Consider the following 23,453-nt stretch of genomic DNA (forward strand, 5'->3'; position numbering starts at 1 on the left):
GTAGTACAAATTGCATGGCTTTTATTGCACCGTGATTCTTAGATTATAAACCATTAATTTAAACTGTGAACTGCTTTCCGTGAATCATTAGAAAGATGATAAATAACTATAGCTATTAAACAATCACCATCTTAAAACTGCAGAGCTGGAAGGGACCCAATTAACACATAAAATTTATCAGGCCAGGGTTCTACATACACATGTTTAGGTTGCTGATTTTTTATTCTGAGTAATCCCAGACTAATCTTGAATTGCTAACCCAGTTGGCCAGATTCAGACTGATTTGTATGAAGCCAAGACAGAATGGCCAGATTTGGTTCCAGAGTGGAATGAAGCATGTTTTTACAAATTGATGTATGTTGGATCAATGTATTGCATTACATGATGGCACAAACTGTTTTCTTTCTTTGAAAAAAAGAGAGCAAACTTTAAAGACACCTTGAACAGAGACCCTTGAATCTACCTGTCTGGATTAGGTGTGTTAATGCAGCTTTTTAGGGCCTATAAAGTCTCCAGATTTCATGCACATCTGTGCAAGAATGAAAAGTTATCATCATTTTGGTTTTCCAGCACAGGTCAATCAAATGCTTACAAAGCAGTTCAGATCCACAAGCAAAATTAGGTAAGGTACAAACTACTCAAGACATGATCAAGATCTATTCAGAAGCCTCCAGTGAATCAAATTACAGAGCCTGTATACTGGCCTTATTTTATATACAAATAAATTGGCAAATCAAAATGGAAATATGTCCTCAGGAACCTAAAAGGTAATCTGAGAATCTGAAATATTATTTTTAAAAAGGAACTGCGGCTTCCGCCCAGGTCATGAATATTGATGTGCTATAGAGTGCTGGAGAGGCAGAGTCATGAGATATAAGAGCCTCTGCAGGAGGAGGAGGAGATTCGATTTGGAGTTTTTGAAAGATTGGGAAATCGGAGAGTTTGAAACTGGGAGTTTAGAGTTTGGGGTGGACAGAGAGAGGGCTGGCGGTTGAGGGTGGATGAAGTGGGATGTTTGGTTAAAAGTTAAAGACATCAATTGTACCTTCATCATCTGTAGCAATAAACAATTTCTCTTTGATTCTTTTTAAAATGACACATTGCCTGGACCTCTGTGATTAATAATAAATAGTGTTGACATAATCAACTTGTTACATACAGCACTGATGTTACCTGTCTGTCATGGGTTGGAGGGAAAGTTCCATCCTATGGGGAGTGGAAGGCGGGACATCAGGAGGAGGGGCTGTACTGTATATATATGTGGAGTTTGTGTGGAGAAGTTAGAAGAGCTGAGGGAGAAGCTGAAGGAGAGCTGAGAGAAGAAGCTGGTGTGGGAGTCTGTGTGTCAGACAGGGTACTACTGTGTGTCAGTCAGTACCAACCTGATAGGTTCAGGTGTCTGCATGGGAAGCCAGAACTGATAGGTTCAGGGTCTGTGCTTTATTTAAAGGAGTTCTGTGTGAACCAAACTGGTGTATGTATGATTGAGACTAAGCCACGTTACTGTATCTTATTCACTTGATCATTTTATTTTCCCTGTGTGTTATTTAAATAAACCTTATTCCTTTGTTTGTTTAAAAATCCATTCCTGGTCTGTGTGACTCCTTACAGGGAATGGTTGGTGGCAGCTTAGTGAAACTGTGGCATATCCCAGTAGGTCTGGGTTTGTCACATTGATTGGTGTCCAGCGTGTGGGATACGACTGGTCCAGTTGTCCAGTGGTCCAGCAAAGCCTTGGCAAGTGTGCCCAGAGCAAGGGGGGTCTAGTCAGGGACAATCTGAGAGCGCGTAGGTAATCTTCTAGGCTTACCTCACGGGGAGGTACGCTAGTGGAAGAACGTGTAACCTCAGATTGGTGGGACTAGATTAGGGAGCTCTGAGGCAACCTGTTTTGGCGGGAAAAAGCTGAGGCAAAGCTGAGGGAAGTAGCAGTGATCTAGCCTGTCTGCTGAGAGGCCTACCAGAGGGGGGTGGACTCTGGCTGGCAACAGTTGCAAGTTAGTGCTGAAGAACAGCAGCAATCTATAGAAGGCTGGTTCTGAGGCAAAAGAGAAAAAAAAAGTGGTCGCTTTATTTTGAGGCTTGACTTTTGAAAGCAGCCTGTTCTGGGGGGGGATTATGCCCTTGACTCGAAGCCAAATGGCAGAAATGGGTGAAGTGAAGGACCCCCAGGTAGACCAAGGTTCTGAGGATGAATTTGGCTCAGTGCAGGATGACAGCACGGGAGAACAGAACCCAGAACTCAGGAAAATGCTCATAGCCCAACAGCATGAACTGAGGGTGAGGGAAATGGAGGAAAGATTAGAGAGAGAAAGAAGGCAATTTGAAATACAGAGAATGGAAAGAGAAGAAAGATTGGAGAGAGAGAAAATGGCATTTGAGTTAAGAAAATTGGAATTGATGAACCAGAATAATAATAACAATAGGGATTCTGAGGGAGGCCAATTGTCTAAAACTGACCTGAAGAAATTCCCTGTGTACCACAAGGGAGATTGCCCTGAGGTGTTCTTTTCCCTAGTGGAAAGAGCGTTTGTGGACTTCTCAGTAAGGGAAACTGAGAAGATGACCATTATGCGATCTTTAATCAGTGGCAGCCTGGCAGAAGTCTATGCAGAGATGCCAGAGGAACTGATGAAAGATTTTGCAGAGTTTAAAAAGCTGGTGTTTGCCAGACCTGGGATAAATGCGGAACAGCTGAGGCAGAGATTCAGGTCACTCACCAAGAAACCAGAGCAGACTTTTACCCAAGTGGGGGCCCAACTGGTGAGGCTGCTAGAGAAGTGGCTATCTCAGGAGGGGACAGAGACCTTCCAGCAGCTCAAAGACCTGATAGCGCTGGAACAGTTTTATTCAGTCCTGCATGGGGAACTGAAGTTCCAGGTGAGGGAAAGGAAACCTAGATCTGTGGCAGAAGCGGCCGAGATCGCAGATTTTATTTCCCAAATAAGAAAGCCCTTAGGTGAGGGGAAATCGATAGGTAAACCTAAAGAGACCTACAGCAAGTACTCTCAGGGACCAGGGAAAAACCAGCAAGTGGGAGGGGCCCATGGTGAAGGGAAGCCCTCAGACATGAAACCAAGACCTCAGATTTTGGAGGGAAAACCAAAACCCGATGAGAAAGACTCCAAGTACAGCAGAAAATGTTATTTCTGTCAAGGAAAGGGCCATCTAATCTCAGAGTGTGAGAAATTAAAGCAGCTAAAAGGAAATGTGCCTCATGATTTGAGTGGAACCAAGCCAAAAGCTGTGTTCTGTGTCCAGAAAGAGCAAAGCTCCTTGTCACTGAGGGAGCCTGTTGCCATGGCTACTCAATCTGGAACAGTGACATCTGCTGATCAGGCTGAGGAAAATGGTCCTCTTGTGGAGGTCAAGCGCTGCTTACTAGTGAGAACAGATTCACAGTTGTTTGAAACCGCAGGGGTGGACGTAGGAATACTTGACCATCAGTATAGGGGGCTAAGGGATACTTGTTCCCAGGTGACCCTGTGCCATCCAGATATTATTCCTAGGGAGTATATAATCCCGAATGAGAGCATAAAGGTGGCAGGGATTGAGGGACAGGTGATCTCGCTGCCAGTAGCTGAGGTACCTGTGAACTTTCAAGGCTGGAGGGGAGTTTGGCGGCTAGCGATTTCATCGACTCTGCCAGCAGCCGTGCTCGTGGGAAATGACCTGGCTGAACATGTGAAACGGGTGCTAGTGATTACACGCTCACAAGCCACCACGGGGACAGTTCAGGGGGGTAATGAAGAGCCAGAGACAGAAGCAGAGGGGAGTTCAGAAGCTGTGGTGGAAACCTTGACCACAGACAGCCGATTTGGCCAAGAGCAAAAGGCAGACGCCACTCTCCAAAAGTGTTTTGAACAGGTGACAGACGCCCAGCTAACACCTGAAACCCCAGTGAGATTTCGAGAGAAAAAGGGAATTTTATATAGAGAGACCCTGAGGAATATCTCAAAAGGGGGAGATGGGATCAGAAGTCAGCTGGTGGTACCTGAAAAGTATCGCCCCATGATCTTACAAAGGGGGCACTCTGACATGTTTGCTGCGCACTTAGGGGTGAACAAAACACAGCAGAGAATCACACAGAATTTTTACTGGCCTGACATAGGGAAGCAGATCAAGGAGTTCTGTAAACAATGTGATGTGTGTCAGAGGCAGGGGAATAACCGTGACAGGACCAAAGCAAAGTTGTGCCCTTTGCCTGTGATTGACACTCCGTTCAAATGTATAGGGGTGGATATTGTGGGACCTTTGCCCAAGGCCACAAAGAGGGGGAACAGGTTCATTCTCACCATTGTGGACCATGCCACGAGGTACCCTGAAGCCATTCCTTTGACTAACATTGAAACTAACACAGTGGCAGATGCCTTGGTGGGGTATATGTCCAGGATGGGATTTGCCTCAGAAATAATCACAGATTTGGGCGCATCGTTTACATCGAAGCTCATGAAACAGTTATGGCAAATCTGTGGAATTAAACACAAGGAAACCACTGCCTATCACCCTGAAAGTAATGGGTTAACGGAGAAGTTCAATGGGACTCTAATGCGCATGATTAGGGCTTACTTGGCAGAGAATCCAAACAATTGGGACCAGAAGCTGCAATCCCTTTTGTTTGCTTATCGATCAGTGCCACAAGCTAGTACCGGGTTCAGTCCGTTTGAACTTTTATTTGGGAGAAGGGTGAAAGGGCCCCTTGATTTAATCAAACAAAATTGGGAGCAGATCACCCAGGATGACCCACAAGATGTTGTGACATATATAGACTCTTTAAGGAATGACCTAAAGAGAAGCCTAGAGCTAGCAGCAGAGACCCTGCAAGCTCAAAAGGTCAGAAAGAAAGCTTGGGATGACCAGGAAGGCAGGGAGAGGCACTTTAACCCAGGGGAGGAAGTGCTTTGGCCTAGGCCCTGCAAAGAGAACAAACTGCAGCTGGGTAGCCCAGAAATAAAATACTTGGGTCACATAGTAGGGGGAGGAGTGATAAAACCCCTAGAGGCCAAAATAGAAGCCGTTCGTGATTGGCCTAGACCCAACACCAAGAAAAAAGTCAAATCATTTCTTGGGTTGGTGGGCTACTACCGAAAGTTCATCCCAAGGTTTAGCGAGATAGCGACTCCGCTGACCGATCTGACGAGGAAGAAGGCTGATGACCGCATCCCGTGGACCAGCGACTGTGAGGAGGCGTTCCAGAGGTTGAAGGAGGCCCTCATCAACTATCCAGTGCTGCGTGCTCCAGACTTCGACCGGGAGTTCATCATCTACACCGATGCGTCTAACAGCGGGGTAGGAGCAGTTCTTTGCCAGGAGGATGAGAATGGTGACCAGCATCCAGTGTCCTACCTGAGTAGGAAACTCCAGAAAGGTGAGAGACATTTGGCAACCATGGAAAAGGAGTGCCTGGCCATAGTCTACGCGATCCAGAAGGCCAAGCCTTACATCTGGGGAAGACATTTTATTCTGTGCACTGACCATTCACCACTGCAATGGTTAAAGACAATGAAAACCCACAATAGCAAACTTATGAGGTGGGCTTTAAACCTGCAAGACTATGACTTTGAAGTGAAGGTGATCAGAGGGTCAGTGAACTGTGTTGCTGACGCCTTGTCAAGAAGACCTGAAGAATGAAGACGGCGAAAGAAACATGGACTATGTATATATTTTGGTGACCAAAGGTTAAATGTACTTGTTTATTAAACATGCCTGGTTTGTATGAATAAAGGTAACTTGATGTATTGTAAATGGTAAATGTTTAGATGCCTAATTGATATGGTTATCCTAGTGTAAGTATAAGTAAGTATGGTATTGTATGTTATTGTATAAATGTTTTTGTATGTTTTGGATCCAGGTTGTTTTTTGGAGAAAAGCACTTTAGCTTTCCCCCTACAAAACAACTTATAAAGAGGGGAGGTGTTACATACAGCACTGATGTTACCTGTCTGTCATGGGTTGGAGGGAAAGTTCCATCCTATGGGGAGTGGAAGGCGGGACATCAGGAGGAGGGGCTGTGACAGGTCTCAAAGTCAACCTAGGGAATTGTTCATTGCAATTCAGTGTATAAGTTATAACAGGATCAGGATTTAGAGAGCAACATGTAACAAAGGAGCACAGCTGGGTTAATTGAGGCAGCTGTGGGACAACCAAGTTGATTGGTTCATCCAAGAATAAAGCTAGCCAAGCTTGCAGACACAAACTGTTGGGTAGTTTGGGTTGTTGGGTAGTAGTTGGTTGTTGTGTTGCTGGTGATCGTGTTGCTGAGAGCTGTATATTCTGCATCGTTGGATGAAGACTTGCCATATTGCAAGGAGAAGATCCTGGGAGAAGACTATCTCCGTGGTGAGAGGAGAAGACTTCGTGGATGCTGGACTATTTACATTGGTAACAATATTTAGTTACTGAAAACTGTAATTTACCATTGCTAACTGAAGAACTACTGTGAATGACCAGGACTGTATAAAAGACCAAGAGAAGCTGTATTTACCCTGTATATATGGACTTTATTGTAAATAATACTTTCAACACTACAACAGTGTCTGTTTGGTTTCATCTCTGAGCAGTTCACTTCACCATTACGCCCCCTGGCGTAGTCTGGTAACGCAGCACCTCTGTCAATTGGTTATGGGCCCAGACAGCGCACCAGACTGCATCCAGGTATAAATTTAAGAAGTTATTGAAGAAACTGCTGACCAGAGAGAGCCAAGGTAGTGTGGTCTACAGTCTGTGGTAAAAAATGGCCAACGAAATGTCTATGGCTGGACTGTGCATAAAAAAGTTGAATGGGGAGAATTATGCAACTTGGCAGCAGAAGGTTCAGTTGCTATTACAAAAGGAAGCATTATGGGACATTGTAGAAAATCCCCCAGCAGTCCTAGATGAAAAAAAAAGAGCACTAAATTTTAAAGCTCTGGCTATTATTGGGTTAACTCTAGAAGACCGTCTTCTTATCCACCTGAGAGGCCAAAACTCAGCAAAGCAGGCATGGGAGGATTTAAGGAGACTCTTCGTAAGAGATAACGTTGGAAGCCAGATACAAATTGCCAGAAAACTTTTCCGAACTAGACTGAAAGCTGGAGGGTGTATGCTTCAACATTTAGAGGCAATGAAGTCAATGTTGATGGACTTACGAGAAAAGAACATCACATTTACAGAAATACAAGAAGCATTTATTATTCTGTCTTCATTAGATGAGTCATATGATCAGCTGGTGACCAATTTAGAAATTCTTCCTCAAGCAGAGCTAACAGTAATTAATATAACTAGCAAACTGTTGGAAGAAGAACAAAAGAGAAAAGATAACAAACAGCTCCGAGACTCCAAACTCACTAATCACCGTGATAAGCTGAAAGAAAGTGAGGAGGAGGGGGACACAGCTGCAAGCATTCATTCTGGAAAATGCTGTTTTTCCTGTGGCTCAAGAAAACATCTGATGAAAGACTGTAAATTTAAGAAAGGAAAAGAAAAACAAACCAGACGCAAGAGAGAAACACTAAGCCTGACTGAGGAAATTTATAACTCTGAACAGGGAGAAGAGTGGATTGTCGACTCTGGAGCAACTGCCAGCATGTGTAAGAGTAAACAGCTAATATTTAACTACCAACCTGTATCCAACCAACAAGTATGCTTAGCAAATGGTGTTAGTGCTAAGGTACTGGGAAAAGGTAAAGTGAAATTGCCTTATATTGCTAGACCAATAGATGTTTTACATGTTCCAAATTTGAAGCATAATTTACTTTCTGTGAGTTCATTAGCAAAGAATGGGTTTGTTAGCACTTTCTATGAGGAGAAATGTGTAATAACTAGCAAGAACAATGAAAAATTGAATTGCTATGCTAGAAACAATTTATATAGACTAAACTGTACTAAGGCTAACAATGTCTATGAAAACAAATGTATACACAAAGATTGTATTCATTTATGGCATCAAAGACTAGGACATGCAAACTACAAAACATTGAGAAAAACAATTGAAAACTCAGTAGGAGTTAATTTAAAGCAATGCAATGAATATGTGAATTGTTAAGCATGCCAATTAGCCAAGAGTAAGAAAGCTCCTATAATGAAACATAGTGATGTACAAGTGAAAAATATATTAGATTTGGTGTCAGTTGATGTTATTGGACCCAAAAGTGCATCATTAGGAGGAGCTAGATACATTCTCTCTATCCAAGACCAAAAGTCCAGGTTTGGATATTGTTATCTTATGAAAGATAAAAGTGCTGTACATGTAGAGTTTGAAAAATGGCTCAAATTTGTAGAGCGCAAAACAGGGAAAAAGGTTAAGGTGGTACAAACTGACAATGGAACAGAGTTCACCAATGCCAAATTTCAAGCAATATTAAAGAAAAATGGTATTACTCACAGGAGAGCCGCTCCCTATACACCTACTCAGAATGCCTTTATTGAAAGAAGGGGCCAAACTCTGCAGAATATGGCTGAGGCAATGATTAGGGGGAGTAATCTATCAGAGAAATATTGGGGGGAAGCTACACTTTGTGCGAATTTTTATATTAATATTCTTTGGCACAATGGAATAAACAATATACCCTACACAGTTTGGACTGGGAGAAAACCAAATTTAAAATTTTTACACGTATTTGGATCTCCTGCTTGGGTTCACATCCCAAAAGAAATAAGGAGAAAGGGAGAGAAGAAAGCCAGGTTGATGTATTTCCTTGGATACCAACAAAATAGGAGAGCATTTAGGTTTGGGTTGCCAAATACCAACAAACTTGTAATAAGTAGCAGTGCTTCTTTTAATGAGCACAGTAACTGGGACAAAATATGCAAACCCCCAGAAACAATAATTAAATTGCCTGAAAGGAATGAAAGTAGTGATGATAGTGCAGAGGAAAGTGACTCTCAAACAGAGCAAGAAATAAAAAGAGAGGTAGAACCTGAGGAAATGCAAACTGATAAAGAAATTCCATCCAACTCAGAAAGGAGGGAAACTCTCGAGGAGGACAGAGAATTACCTAGGAGGTCTAGCAGAGAGAGAAAAACTCCTGACAGGTACAAGCCTGAGACCTATTATTGTCTCAATGTGGCTGAACCAGAGACATATAATGACATATGTAGTATGCCTGAGAAGGAACAAATAAAATGGAAAGAGGCAATGGAGAAGGAGTTAAATTCATTAAAACAACTGAAGGTTTATGAGGAGGTAAAACTGCCTGAAAAATCAAAAGTAATTGGTTCCAGATGGGTATTTAAAAGGAAGGTGGATGCCGATGGTAATGTGAGGTATAGAGCAAGGTTAGTGGCAAAAGGGTATGCACAAACTTCAAACGACTATGATCAGGTTTTTGCACCGGCTCTAAGACCAGAGACATTGAGATTTGCTTTAACCTATGCAGCCAAGCATAATCTCATGACCAGGCATGTTGATATAGAAACAGCCTATTTATATGCTGACCTGAAACACACCATTTATATGGAAATACCACCAGGAATTGAAAGTGAAGGTAAATGCTGGATATTGAAAAAAAGTCTATATGGTCTCAGACAAAGTGGCCATGAATGGAACCAACATTTAACCAAAACTTTAAAAGACAATGGTTTTGTGCAAGGAAAGGCTGACCCTTGTTTATTTATAAATGAGAAAACACAAGCGATAATGTTAGTATTTGTGGATGATTTAGCCATATTCACCAAGGATAAGAAAGAGGCTGAAGAAACAATCCAAATGTTAAAGAGACACTACAAGTTGAGAGTTTTAGGAGAAATAAGTAACTACTTGGGAGTAGAGATAGAAAGAAGTAAGAAAGGATTTAAAATAGCCCAAAAGAGCAAAATATTAAAACTCCTAAAACAATATAAGATGGAGGATTGTAAAGGTGCAGCAACTCCAATGAACATAGAGTTTGAGAAAGAAGATATGAATGGCCCGGAATGTGATATTGATGTATATAGGTCACTGGTAGGCAGCTTACTATATTTGAGCAGATGGTCAAGGCCAGATATCTCTGTAGCTGTAAACCTGCTATCAAGGAATGTGAGCAAGCCGAATGAAAGGCACATGCAATCAGCAAAAAGAGTACTTAGGTATTTAAAGGAGGCACAAAATAAAAAGCTAAATTTAGAACCAGTGGGAGAACTGTCTATTACTGCGTATGCCGATGCAAATTATGGGAGTGATTTAACAACCAGAAGATCAACATCAGGCATGACTGTGCATTTGGGAGAAAGTTTGATAAGCTGGAAGACAGCTAGACAGAAATTTATATCATTGTCTTCTGCCGAATCTGAGTATGCAGCATTATCTGAATTGTGTACAGATCTAGTATTCTATAAACAATTAGCACAAGATCTGGGAATAAATATAAAATCACAAATAAAGGTTTTTGAAGATAATCAAGCTGCCATACAGATGGCAAACTCACCAAATGTAAAAAGCAGATCTAAACACACAGATATCAGATACCAAAATGTAAAGCAAAGCATAGAAAATGGGTTAATTGAACTGGTATACTGTGGAACAGAAAATAATAAAGCTGATTGTTTAACAAAAGTATTGGGGCCAACCAAACATACCAAAGCATGTGAAATGTTGGGAATGATATAATGCATGTGAATGTAAAAAAAGGAACTCTGTATATGTTCAAATGCAATGTACTATGTAAGAATGTATGTAACAGAATTGCTATAAACAATTGGAGGAGATTGACAGGTCTCAAAGTCAACCTAGGGAATTGTTCATTGCAATTCAGTGTATAAGTTATAACAGGATCAGGATTTAGAGAGCAACATGTAACAAAGGAGCACAGCTGGGTTAATTGAGGCAGCTGTGGGACAACCAAGTTGATTGGTTCATCCAAGAATAAAGCTAGCCAAGCTTGCAGACACAAACTGTTGGGTAGTTTGGGTAGTTTGGGTTGTTGGGTAGTTGGGTAGTAGTTGGTTGTTGTGTTGCTGGTGATCGTGTTGCTGAGAGCTGTATATTCTGCATCGTTGGATGAAGACTTGCCATATTGCAAGGAGAAGATCCTGGGAGAAGACTATCTCCGTGGTGAGAGGAGAAGACTTCGTGGATGCTGGACTATTTACATTGGTAACAATATTTAGTTACTGAAAACTGTAATTTACCATTGCTAACTGAAGAACTACTGTGAATGACCAGGACTGTATAAAAGACCAAGAGAAGCTGTATTTACCCTGTATATATGGACTTTATTGTAAATAATACTTTCAACACTACAACAGTGTCTGTTTGGTTTCATCTCTGAGCAGTTCACTTCACCATTACGCCCCCTGGCGTAGTCTGGTAACGCAGCACCTCTGTCAGGCTGTACTGTATATATATGTGGAGTTTGTGTGGAGAAGTTAGAAAAGCTGAGGGAGAAGCTGAAGGAGAGCTGAGAGAAGAAGCTGGTGTGGGAGTCTGTGTGTCAGACAGGGTACTACTGTGTGTCAGTCAGTACCAACCTGATAGGTTCAGGTGTCTGCATGGGAAGCCAGAACTGATAGGTTCAGGGTCTGTGCTTTATTTAAAGGAGTTCTGTGTGAACCAAACTGGTGTATGTATGATTGAGACTAAGCCACGTTACTGTATCTTATTCACTTGATCATTTTATTTTCCCTGTGTGTTATTTAAATAAACCTTATTCCTTTGTTTGTTTAAAAATCCATTCCTGGTCTGTGTGACTCCTTACAGGGAATGGTTGGTGGCAGCTTAGTGAAACTGTGGCATATCCCAGTAGGTCTGGGTTTGTCACACAACTGATGGAGCAAAACAACACATAGCTTGTCCCCTGGGACTGGTGAAACAACCAAGGGACAAGTGGGAACATGACGGGAACTTTTTCTTGCAGGATTTTGAATTTCAGGTAAAATTCTCTTTTGTTACAAAGTAGACGTACAGAGATCCACAAAGGAAAATAGCTACAAGTTCCTCAGAATCCACTCTTTTGCGTTAACTGGCATTTAAAGTCTCAATAACACACTCCAAGACATTTGTAGGAGAAACATAAAAACACTTTTTTTAGTTGCAAAAAATTTCAAACTTGTCTATGTTGCTTTCTTCACTGCACACATACTTAGCTACTGACTGAACAGATCAACAGGAAACAAACAACTGCCATCAACCCAGGAAAGAGAGGGAAAGAGACACCCAGCAGAAAAGCAGGACTTTCTTTGAAATCAAAGGCTGGAAGGAACAATTGGTTAGTGAAGGTGTGATTGGGTTCTTCAAAATTTTTTGACAGTTCCAAGTTTTGTGCAGGAAAATGACTCGTAGACTCTTTCAGATTATTAACAGATTTATTTGGTACAACTTTAGGGTAATCAATGATAACTTCAGTTGGATCCATATAACTCAACTCGGGCAAGCGTCCATTCGACTCAACAGACATACTTGCGTGTTCATTGTCTTTCAATAATGAGGTCCCGGTCCAAAACATTCTTTGTCCATCATCTTTCATAGTGGACCATCCTCATGGCACACACTGTGCCACAGCAAGGGTGTCGAGCCCAGTCCCCCTCCGGTGGTGGTTTGTTTGTAAGTGGGGTCCAGGCATACCACCTTCTTCCAGTGTCCACAACCCCTTGGAAAGACCACCACAGTCCATTCAGAAGTCTCTGTAACAGTGACTCCTTCTTCATTCTGCTCCGAGTCTGGCTGCAATCCTCCCTCTTTCAGGTTCAGGAAATCCTTTAGCAAATCACATGTGCGTTCATATTCCTTTCTCATTCCTCCTTTCAGCATCTCCCCCAGGATACTGAACAGTCACTCCCCTGACTCTCCTCTTGTATCCTCCTCCCAAACTGGAAGCCTTAATTCCTCCTCCTTCCCTTTCCCTTCCTCTACCAAACACACTTCTGTTTTAACCCTTCCTATTCTTATTATCTCTGTTTCCCCCTCTGTTACATTTTCTTTTAATTCTACAGACTCACTTTCCCTTTTTGGAGGAGACGGCACACTCTCCTTTTCCGCTCCTCCACAGAAGAATAGACAATCACCCCAGCCCAGATATGTCCTTCTCCGTCACATAAACCACAGATAGTGTGGGAAGTTGCAAACAAAACTCCAAAATTTTTGTTTTAGTCATTGCTTTGCAGCAACCAGATTATCCTTTCTGCTACTGGAAAAAAAATATTCTTCACATTGTGTATTATTATCATACTGTGCTGGCCTTACCATCCAAAGTTCTCTCTAGTGGCCAATTCTGTTGTTACATGCAAAAATACAAAATATGAAACAAAACAATGCTTTCCTGGCCATTTAAGACTGATGAGAATGGCAAAATGCCTCTAAAAATAATCCTAGAATGCCTTTGAAAACTAATGTTGAAGAAAATGTTGTTTGTTACAGGAAAAAAAAGTAATGTAACTCCTTTTTAGATTACTTCTGAACAGAATCTTCATTGTATCCTCTCAGCCAAAAGTAACTAGTCACAGGTAACTAAACTGATTTGTAACCAGTTACTTCCAGGCTATGAGGAGTCAAAATGTCCAAATTGAAATCTGCAAAATCTTCACTTGTAACAAGCAAAAGGTCAAGGCAAATCTGAGTCGTCTTGTCTAGCAAATCATCTGAGGAAGATAGAAGGAAGTGTTGTGATTAGACTACCTCTCTCTCTCTCTCTCTCTCTCTCTCTCTCTCTCTCTCTCTCTGCATTTCCTGCTGGAAAAACATCAAGTAGGGGATGCTTTTGTGTCCCTCAGTAACATCAGTTCACTGTTGCGGAGAGAAACTGGCAGTAGCTAGCAGGAAAGAAAATGGTGGAAATATGCAAAGAGGAATTTGATTTATTTATTGACTGAAATAACCAGGATAGTGTAAGTATGACAAGTGGAGTGGAATGTATTTCCTTGTAAAGGCTTGCACACAATTCTAGCTGCTGTCCTTTACACAGGACATTTTTAAATGTTTAATGAAAGCCAACATTTTAAATGCCTGTCCTACATTAGGCGTTTTTGTTTTTTTCCTTCCCTCAGGTGGCCATGCTTTCCTATACTATGTCCCAGCCTCGTAAGATCAACACGTTTTTGCCATGCTTTATTTTAGTCGAGGTAAGAAACACCTGGTGTGCATTTGTGGAATTACCTCTTTATATTTCTCAAAGGGGGGAAAAGATCTTTCACAAAAGAAACACAGTCGTATTTATGACTGTGGTTTGTAAGCATAAGGAGCCATTCTTGTATTGCTGGATAGGGCAATCTATTTTCCTATAATTCACTTTCTGTGGCTTTAGACGTTCACACTCTTGCAGTGCTGTTCCATTCCTTGAGAAAATGAAAAACAAGGGAGTTCTGTCAATTGGCATTGCCCACTTGCAACTCTCTCTCTCTCTCTCTCTCTCTCTGTGTGTGTGTGTGTGTAACTATAAAGTTTCTGAAGTGACAGATTATACTGTGTAGAAGTAAGGTCACTGTTACATACAGCACTGATGTTACCTGTCTGTCATGGGTTTGGAGGGAAAGTTCCATCCTATGGGGAGTGGAAGGCGGGACATCAGGAGGAGGGGCTGTACTGTATAAATATGTGATGCGTGTGAAGAGACGCTGAGAGACACTGGGAGGTGACGAAGCAGCAGCGGGGAAGAAGAAGCTGTTGTGGGAGTCTGTGTGTCAGACAGGGTACTACTGTGTGTCAGAGTACCAACCTGATAGGTTCAGGTGTCTGTTGGTTAGCCAGAACTGATAGGTTCAGGGTCTGTGCTTCAAGTTAAGGTTCTGTGTGAACCAAACTGTATGCTTGTATGAGTGAAACTAAGCCACGTTACTTTATCTATTCACCTGATTGTTTTATTTACCCTGTTTGTATTTAAAATAAACCTTATTCTTTTTATTGTTTAAAAATCCATCCCTGGTCTGTGTGACTTCTTGGAGGGAATGGTTGGTGGCAGCTTAGTGTAAACTGTGTGGCAGATCCCAGTAGGTCTGGGTTTGTCACATTGATTGGTGTCCAGCGTGTGGGATACGACTGGTCCAGTTGTCCAGCGGTCCAGCAAAGCCTTGGCAAGTGTGCCCAGAGCAAGGGGGGTCTAGTCAGGGACAGTCTGAGGCGCGTAGGTAATCTTCTAGGTGTACCTCACGGGGAGGTGCGCTAGTAGAAGAACGTGCCAACTGGGGAGACTTAGATTAAGGTGCTCTGAGGCAGCCTAGTTTTGGCGGGAAAAAGCTGAGGCAAAACTGCGTAGCAACAGTGATCTAGCTTGCCAGCTGAGAGGCCCAGCAGAGGGGGGTAGGCTCTGACTCGATACTGTTGCAAGTTAGTGCTGAAGAACAGCAGCAATCTCTAGGGAGAGCTGGTTCTGAGGCAAGAAGGAAAAAAGTGGTCGTTTTATTTTGAGGCTTGACTTTTAAAGCAGCCTGTTCTGAGGGGGGATTATGCCCTTGACTCGAAGCCAGATGGCTGAAATGAGTGAAGTGAAAGACCCCCAGATTGACCAAGGTTCTGAGGATGAATTTGGCTCAGTGCAAGGTGACAGCACAGGAGAGCAGAACCCAGAACTTAGAAAAATGCTCATAGCCCAACAGCATGAACTGAGGATGAGGCAATTTGAAGTGGAGGAAAGGGAAAGGGAAAGAGAAGAAAGGGAAAGAGAGAAACAGCGGCAATTTGAAATGGAGGAAAGGGAAAGAGAGAGACAGAGACAATTTGAATTGGCATTGGAGAGAGAGAAAATGGCGTTTGAATTAAAAAAACTGGAACTGATGAACCAGAACAATAATAACAATAGGGATTCTGAGGGAGGCCAACTGTCTAAAGCTGACCTGAAGAAATTCCCTGTGTACCACAAGGGAGATTGTCCCGAGGTGTTCTTTTCCTTAGTGGAAAGAGCGTTTGTGGACTTCTCAGTGAGGGAAACTGAGAAGATGACCATCATGCGATCTTTAATCAGTGGTAGCCTGGCTGAGGTCTATGCCGAGATGCCTGAGGAACTGATGAAAGATTTTACAGAGTTTAAAAAACTGGTGTTTGCCAGACATGGGATAAATGCAGAGCAGCTGAGACAAAGATTCAGGTCCCTCACCAAGAAGCCAGAGCAGACTTTTACCCAAGTGGGGGCCCAATTGGTGAGGCTGCTTGAGAAATGGCTATCGCAGGAGGGGACAGGGACCTATGAGCAGCTTAAAGATTTGATAGCACTGGAACAGTTCTATTCAGTCCTGCATGGGGAGTTGAAATTCCAGGTGAGGGAAAGGAAACCAAAATCTGTGGCACAAGCCGCAGAGATCGCAGATTTTATTTCCCAAATAAGAAAGCCCTTGGGTGAGGGGAAATCTGTAGGTAAACCCAAAGAAACCTACAGCAAGTACTCTCAGGGACCAGGGAAAAGCCAGCAAGGGGGAGGGGCCCATGGTGAAGGGAAGCCCTCAGACATGAAACCAAGACCTCAGATTTTGGAGGGAAAACCAAAACAAGATGAGAGAGAATCAAAATACACCAGAAAATGTTATTTCTGTCAGGGAAAGGGTCATCTAATCTCAGAGTGTCAGAAATTAAAGCAGCTAAAAGGAATGGTGCCTCAGGAGTCTAGTGGGACCAAGCCAAAAGCTGTGTTCTGTGTCCAGAAAGAGCAAAGCTCAGTGTCACTGAGGGAGCCTGTTGCCATGGCTACTCAGTCTGGAACAGCTACCTCTGCTGAGCAGGCTGAGGAAAATGGTCCTCTTGTGGAGGTAAAGCGCTGCTTGCTGGTGAAAACAGATTCTCAGTTGTTTGAGACAGCCGGGGTGGACGTAGGAATACTTGACCGTCAGTATAGGGGGCTGCGGGACACTTGTTCCCAGGTAACCCTGTGCCATCCAGATATTATTCCTAGGGAGTTTATAATCCCAAATGAGAGCATGAAGGTGGCAGGGATTGAGGGGCAGGTAATCTCTCTGCCAGTAGCAGAGGTACCTGTCAACTTTCAAGGCTGGAGGGGAGATTGGCGGCTAGCGATTTCATCGACTCTGCCAGCAGCCGTGCTCGTGGGAAATGACCTGGCTGAACATGTGAAACGGGTGCTAGTGATTACACGCTCACAAGCCACCACAGGGACAGTTCAGGGGGGTAATGATGAGCCAGAGACGGAAGCAGAGGGGAGTTCAGAAGCTGTGGTGGAAACCTTAACCACAGACAGCAGATTTGGACAGGAGCAAAAGGCAGACGCCACTCTCCAAAAGTGTTTTGAACAGGTGACTGACGCCCAGCTAACACCTGAAACCCCAGTGAGATTTCTGGAGAAAAAGGGGATTTTATATAGAGAAACCCTGAGGAATATCTCAAAAGGGGGAGATGGGATCAGAAGTCAGCTGGTGGTACCTGAAAAGTATCGCCCCATGATCTTACAAAGGGGTCACTCTGACATGTTTGCTGCACACTTAGGGGTGAAAGGGCACCTTGATTTGATCCAACAAAATTGGGAGCAGATCACCCAGGATGACCCACAAGACGTTGTGACTTACATAGACACCTTGATGAATGACCTAAGGAGAAATCTAGAGCTGGCAGCAGAAAACCTGCAAGCTCAGAAGGTCAGACAGAAAACATGGTATGACCACAAAGCTAGAGAGAGGCACTTTGACCCAGGGGAGGAAGTGCTTTGGCTTAGGCCCTGCAGAGAGAATAAACTGCAGCTCAAATGGGCAGGACCATATAGGGTCATTTCCAAGATGTCAGACCTGAACTACCTAATAGAACAGGAGGAGAACCAAGCAAGGAGGGTGGTTCATGTGAATGCCCTAAAACCCTACTACAGAGGGGAACAGAGGGTTTTATTCGCGATAAAAGCAGCTGAGAGTGAGGAAGCGGAATTACCCTTCTGGGAGGGTAGAGGGGAAGTAAAATACAACCCAGAGGAGGTAAAGGTCAGTCCTGCACTCACCCAAGACCAGCAGCAAGAACTAAAAATGCTGCTTAGGAAATATCAAGAGGTGTTTTCCAACAAGCCGGGGATAGTGAAGGGAGTGATGCATCGGATCCACACCGGGGATGCACCCCCGCAGGCAGTATCCCCATACCGAGTAACGGGACCCTATAGGGACAAGGTGCGGAAGGAGCTGGACGAAATGCTGAGGGAGAACATAATCGTCCCCTCTTCTAGTCCTTGGTCCTCTCCGATAGTCCTTGTGGACAAGCCTGATGGGAGCATTAGGTTTTGTGTTGATTACAGGAAATTAAACCGTGTAACCACTCCTGATGCTTACCCAATGCCCAGGCTAGACAACCTGATTGAAATCATAGGGGGTTGTCGGTTCATCTCATCATTGGACCTGGTAAAGGGATATTGGCAATTAAGAATTGATCCCAGGGATCAAGAAAAAACTGCCTTTTGCAGCCCTTTTGGTCTCTATGAGTTTCGAGTCCTGAGCTTTGGTCTCAGAAATGCACCAGCCACATTCCAAAGGCTGATGGACCAGACCTTGGCAGGGCTCAGTGACTTTACAGTGGCCTACATTGACGACATAGGGATCTTCAGTAATACCTGGGAAGATCACCTGATACACCTGGAGTTAGTGCTGCAGAGGTTAAGGGCAGCAGGGCTAACAGTAAAGGCCAGCAAGTGTCAGCTGGGTAGCCCAGAAATAAAATACTTGGGTCACATGGTAGGGGGAGGAGTGATAAAACCCCTGGAGGCCAAAATAGAAGCAGTTCGTGATTGGCCTAGACCCAACACCAAGAAAAAGGTCAAATCATTTCTTGGGTTGGTGGGCTACTACAGAAAGTTCATCCCGAGGTTTAGCGAGATTGCGGCTCCGCTGACCGATCTGACGAGGAAGACGGCTGATGACCGCATCCCGTGGACCAGCGACTGTGAGGCGGCGTTCCAGAGGTTGAAGGAGGCGTTAATCAACTATCCTGTCCTGCGTGCTCCAGACTTCGACCGGGAGTTCATCATCTACACCGATGCGTCTAACAGCGGGGTAGGAGCAGTTCTGTGCCAGGAGGATGAGAATGGTGACCAGCATCCAGTGTCCTACCTGAGTAGGAAACTTCAAAAAGGTGAGAGACATTTGGCAACCGTGGAGAAGGAGTGTTTGGCCATAGTCTACGCGATCCAGAAGGCCAAGCCTTACATCTGGGGAAGACATTTTATTCTGTGTACTGACCATTCACCATTGCAATGGTTAAAGACAATGAAAACCCACAATAGCAAACTTATGAGGTGGGCTTTAAACCTACAGGACTATGACTTTGAAGTGAAGGTGGTCAGAGGGTCAGTGAACTGTGTTGCTGACGCCTTATCAAGAAGACCTGAAGAATGAAGACGGCAAAAGAACATGGACTATGTGTATATAATGATGACAAAAAGGTTAAATGTACCTGTGTTTTTTCTGAATTTGTTTTGTATGAATAAAGGTAAATTGATGTAATGTATATGGTAAATGTTTAAATGCCTATTTGCTATGGTTAACTTGGAGTGTAAGGATGAGTAAGTATAATATGGTATGTATAACTGTTGCTGTGTATTTTATACAGGTTGTTTTTTTTGGTGAAAAGCACCTTAGCTTTCCCCCTACAAAACAACTTATAAAGAGGGGAGGTGTTACATACAGCACTGATGTTACCTGTCTGTCATGGGTTTGGAGGGAAAGTTCCATCCTATGGGGAGTGGAAGGCGGGACATCAGGAGGAGGGGCTGTACTGTATAAATATGTGATGCGTGTGAAGAGATGCTGAGAGACACTGGGAGGTGACGAAGCAGCAGCGGGGAAGAAGAAGCTGTTGTGGGAGTCTGTGTGTCAGACAGGGTACTACTGTGTGTCAGAGTACCAACCTGATAGGTTCAGGTGTCTGTTGGTTAGCCAGAACTGATAGGTTCAGGGTCTGTGCTTCAAGTTAAGGTTCTGTGTGAACCAAACTGTATGCTTGTATGAGTGAAACTAAGCCACGTTACTTTATCTATTCACCTGATTGTTTTATTTACCCTGTTTGTATTTAAAATAAACCTTATTCTTTTTATTGTTTAAAAATCCATCCCTGGTCTGTGTGACTTCTTGGAGGGAATGGTTGGTGGCAGCTTAGTGTAAACTGTGTGGCAGATCCCAGTAGGTCTGGGTTTGTCACAGTCACTACAGAGGAAGAACAATGTAGTAATCAGTATAGAGTGTGATTCCCTGTTACATATGTCATCTGGCCCAACCCTAAGAGGTACCGGAGACTTCCGGTGCCTTAGAAAATATGAATGTGAAGGTTACCGGGACTATTTCCTGATTTTCCCTGTCTCTAATGCACTAATTAATCAGCCAGAGACAGAGAGATCCAATAGATATTTGTTTATTTTCAGCTGAAAGCAAGCAAATGGGCGTGAACTTCACTCGCAGAAACATGTGGAGAAGAAGCGCACTCCAGATACAAAAGTATACTGTACATTTTTATAAGTTCAACATCAAATGAGGGAGGCAAAGGAGTGTGGAGAAGGAGGGGGAAAGGAGGGGCTGAGAGTGCCTAGGCAATGGGCAGTCCGTGTTAGGCACCCGGTTCTCTTATCAGTAACCAAGGACAAATTCCTAATTAGACTAGTTACTTGCAAGCAACATAATGCAGGTGGCCTCCCTCCTTTGTCTATTCTTGTCTACTAAGCAGAAACTTAATTTTCATGCAGTAAAGCAAGTTACAGGAATATATTAGCCTATCTGTAGCCATCTTATATATATACATACATACATACATACATACATACATACATACATACATACATACATACATACATACATACATACATACATACATACATACATACATACATACATACATACATACATACATACATACATACATATATGTGTGTGTGTGTGTGTGTGTGTGTGTGTGTGTGTGTGTGTGTGTGTGTGTGTGTGTGTGTGTGTATGTATGTATGTATGTATGTATGTATGTATGTATGTATGTATTAACTGGACCCCTTCAAATGTTTTCATTTAGTAAACAGACACCATATTGTGCTTGCTTTTAAATACTGATATAATTGGCCTAGCATGCAATGAAAATGAAGCTTTGATTTTTAATTTAATATATGGAAATTTTATAGTTAATTCTGTGAATAGAGCAATGCATGACATGAATTTTCAGTCCACATGCGAATTTCCAACTGGATTACATGGAACTTCTCAGAAACATTTTGGGAATACCTTAACCAGGGTACAGTGCCCTGAATAAGGAATTATTTTAAGCACACACACCCATCCACCATCAGTTTCACAGACTTGACAAGTTGTGTTTGGATAATGTTGCTTTGAAGTAAAGCTCCTGTTTTGCTGGTCTTTATCTAGAACAAATTATATCTTTAAAAAGGAACTGAAATAAGCAGCACAATCTTCCTCCCTTCCCTTCATGCTAGTTCATTGTTGCTAGTACAATCAAGACATATCTGGGCACTGGGACCATCTCTGTGCCCCCTTTTATCCTGGCATCTGGCACCTTTAAGGTTGGCCCAGTTTTCAATGAAGGCCGATAAGCTTCCCTAGGGTTTATCATTTGTCCTCAAGACGTTTAAAAGCAATTAAAACATATCAGTAAAATGAATAAAACTGCACCCAACCAGTTAAAAACTTATTCTGCATAAACCCTGATTAGTTTCGAAAGCCTATTTGAGTAAATGAGGTGTATGCCTGCTGGTGGAAGGACAGAAAGGGACCCCTCTAACCTCCTTTGGCAAAGACTTCAGCTGCCTGAAGTTGAAGTCTTTGCTAGCCATTTTAAGTCCTTTCTTATACAAAAAAAATGAACCAAATGGAACTCCCACCCACCCCTGTGACCCATGAGGACCTTTTCTACATTTTTATGTTTGTGATTTTTGTTTTTTCCTCATGGTCCAAAAATCTTTCTTTAGGAATACACTTCTGTTGCCGGGGTTGTGTTTACATCTAAACAGTAGATGTATGTATTTACCACACATGTTCTCTATAGGCTTGTAGATCTCACGGAATTGCTATGCTTTCTCTAGATCTTCAGGCAGGGAGGCAAACCTTGAGTTAGGAGAAAGACTGGAAATGAAAGACAGTGGTTCGATGCGGTTGAGCTTAATGTGCCACTTGGGACAAGGCAAGGAGTAGAGCTCCAGCATCTAGACTTATGAATCTTATTGTTGTTTATGTCGATGGGCAGCCCCCACCTCTCAAAAAACAGACCTCCTTGGAAGTTGATAGTGAGCCTTCCACAATCCCTAGAAACAGCATAAGGCCTGGAACAACTCTTCATGTGTCATATGCCTTGTAGGTAAAGCTGCATAGGCTTGCCAGGTCACAGGGTATCAGATGAAATCCCAGGGAATCACTGTGTTTCTCTAGGTAAAATTCTCAGCACAGGCAACTCTAGAGAAGGAAGGTTTCATTTGCATGCCTGATATGGTTTTAAAGCACCCATCTTCACCCATTGCTAGCTAGCACTTGTGCTTACTGGATCAGCACACAAATGTATTTATGTACTGTATATTCACATGAAATATTTTAAGTGTTTGCATAGACAGATCAAAGAGCCAGGAGCAAGAGTGAAAGATATTAAGAAAGTGACATTACATGCACTTGGGCCCAGTGTGCTATTTGGAATGAGCCAGGGGATGGAGCACCAGCATGTGGTTCATAAGCCTTCTTGTTGCACCAGCCCTGGCAGCAGTTGCACCAGTGCTTGGGCAGCCAAAGCAAAGCAAACTCTGATAGTGGGCTGACGGGGTGCCTTCTATGAATCCTGTCATTCCCATGCGTCATGTGTAATATAGTAAAGGTACATGGGATGCAAGTCTTACACAATTGGTGGCAGGAGCTGCAGTTGTTGCCTGCTCATTTGCCCCTAAATACGTTCCATTGATTTCCCACCCTTGGGCCTGTTTCCACAGCTAGCTGGACCACAAGCCCTCTCCCCGTCATTTTCACAGCTGAGTCCAACATTGCAAGCCTCACTCTCTCAAGCTTCAGGAAATGAGAGGCAGCAGATCCGGCAGCCCTAATGGGATGAGGGCCCTTGCTAGTGGCAGCTGTTTGAGCCATTGGGGACATTTTCCCACTTGCTGAATGATCAAAAAGTAGCTTTCTTTCCTGGCTCTGTATTGCCATAATGGCTGCTGAACCAAGAGTTAAAAATACTTTATTGCTTCTCCTGACCAAAGCTCTTTACAATATATAATATATTAAAAAGCAGATTTTTTTTACAATTTGAAAACAGATAATTATGATAGCTTGCTAAGATGCTTATCATCAGTCTGATCATAACATCCTTCAAAACAAACATCCGCTGATCATACTTGTGGCAGTTATACAGCATAATGCCTGCTGAGCTGCATTTCCCCTGGGCTTCAGGTCCTTTTACCTGGATTTCTATTATGCCCATTAACTACCATCAGCTGGTCCTAGTACTTGCCTGACACATGCTCTATGATGTCAGACAGATGGACCTACTCCACACAGATCTTGCCCATGATGTCAATAGCCCACCCGGTGACAGCACAAGGCCCACCACCTGACTACAGGCTTTGCCTCTGAAATCAGGAAATTAAATGCTGTTGACCTGGCAACAAAAGCTGCTACTCTTC

The 23,453-nt window shown here is 43.1% G+C and overlaps 1 long non-coding RNA gene across 1 annotated transcript; it reads left to right on the forward strand.

The window, feature by feature from the left end:
- Positions 1-1,152: 1,152 nt before the first annotated feature.
- On the forward strand, positions 1,153-11,627 carry LOC144588636 (uncharacterized). Its single transcript, XR_013544270.1, has 2 exons — positions 1,153-1,279; positions 11,341-11,627. It is a non-coding gene; the product is annotated as an uncharacterized LOC144588636 (long non-coding RNA).
- Positions 11,628-23,453: the final 11,826 nt, after the last annotated feature.

Source organism: Pogona vitticeps, chromosome 4 (genome assembly GCF_051106095.1).
Source record: "Pogona vitticeps strain Pit_001003342236 chromosome 4, PviZW2.1, whole genome shotgun sequence".
Taxonomy (NCBI): Eukaryota; Metazoa; Chordata; class Lepidosauria; order Squamata; family Agamidae; genus Pogona; species Pogona vitticeps.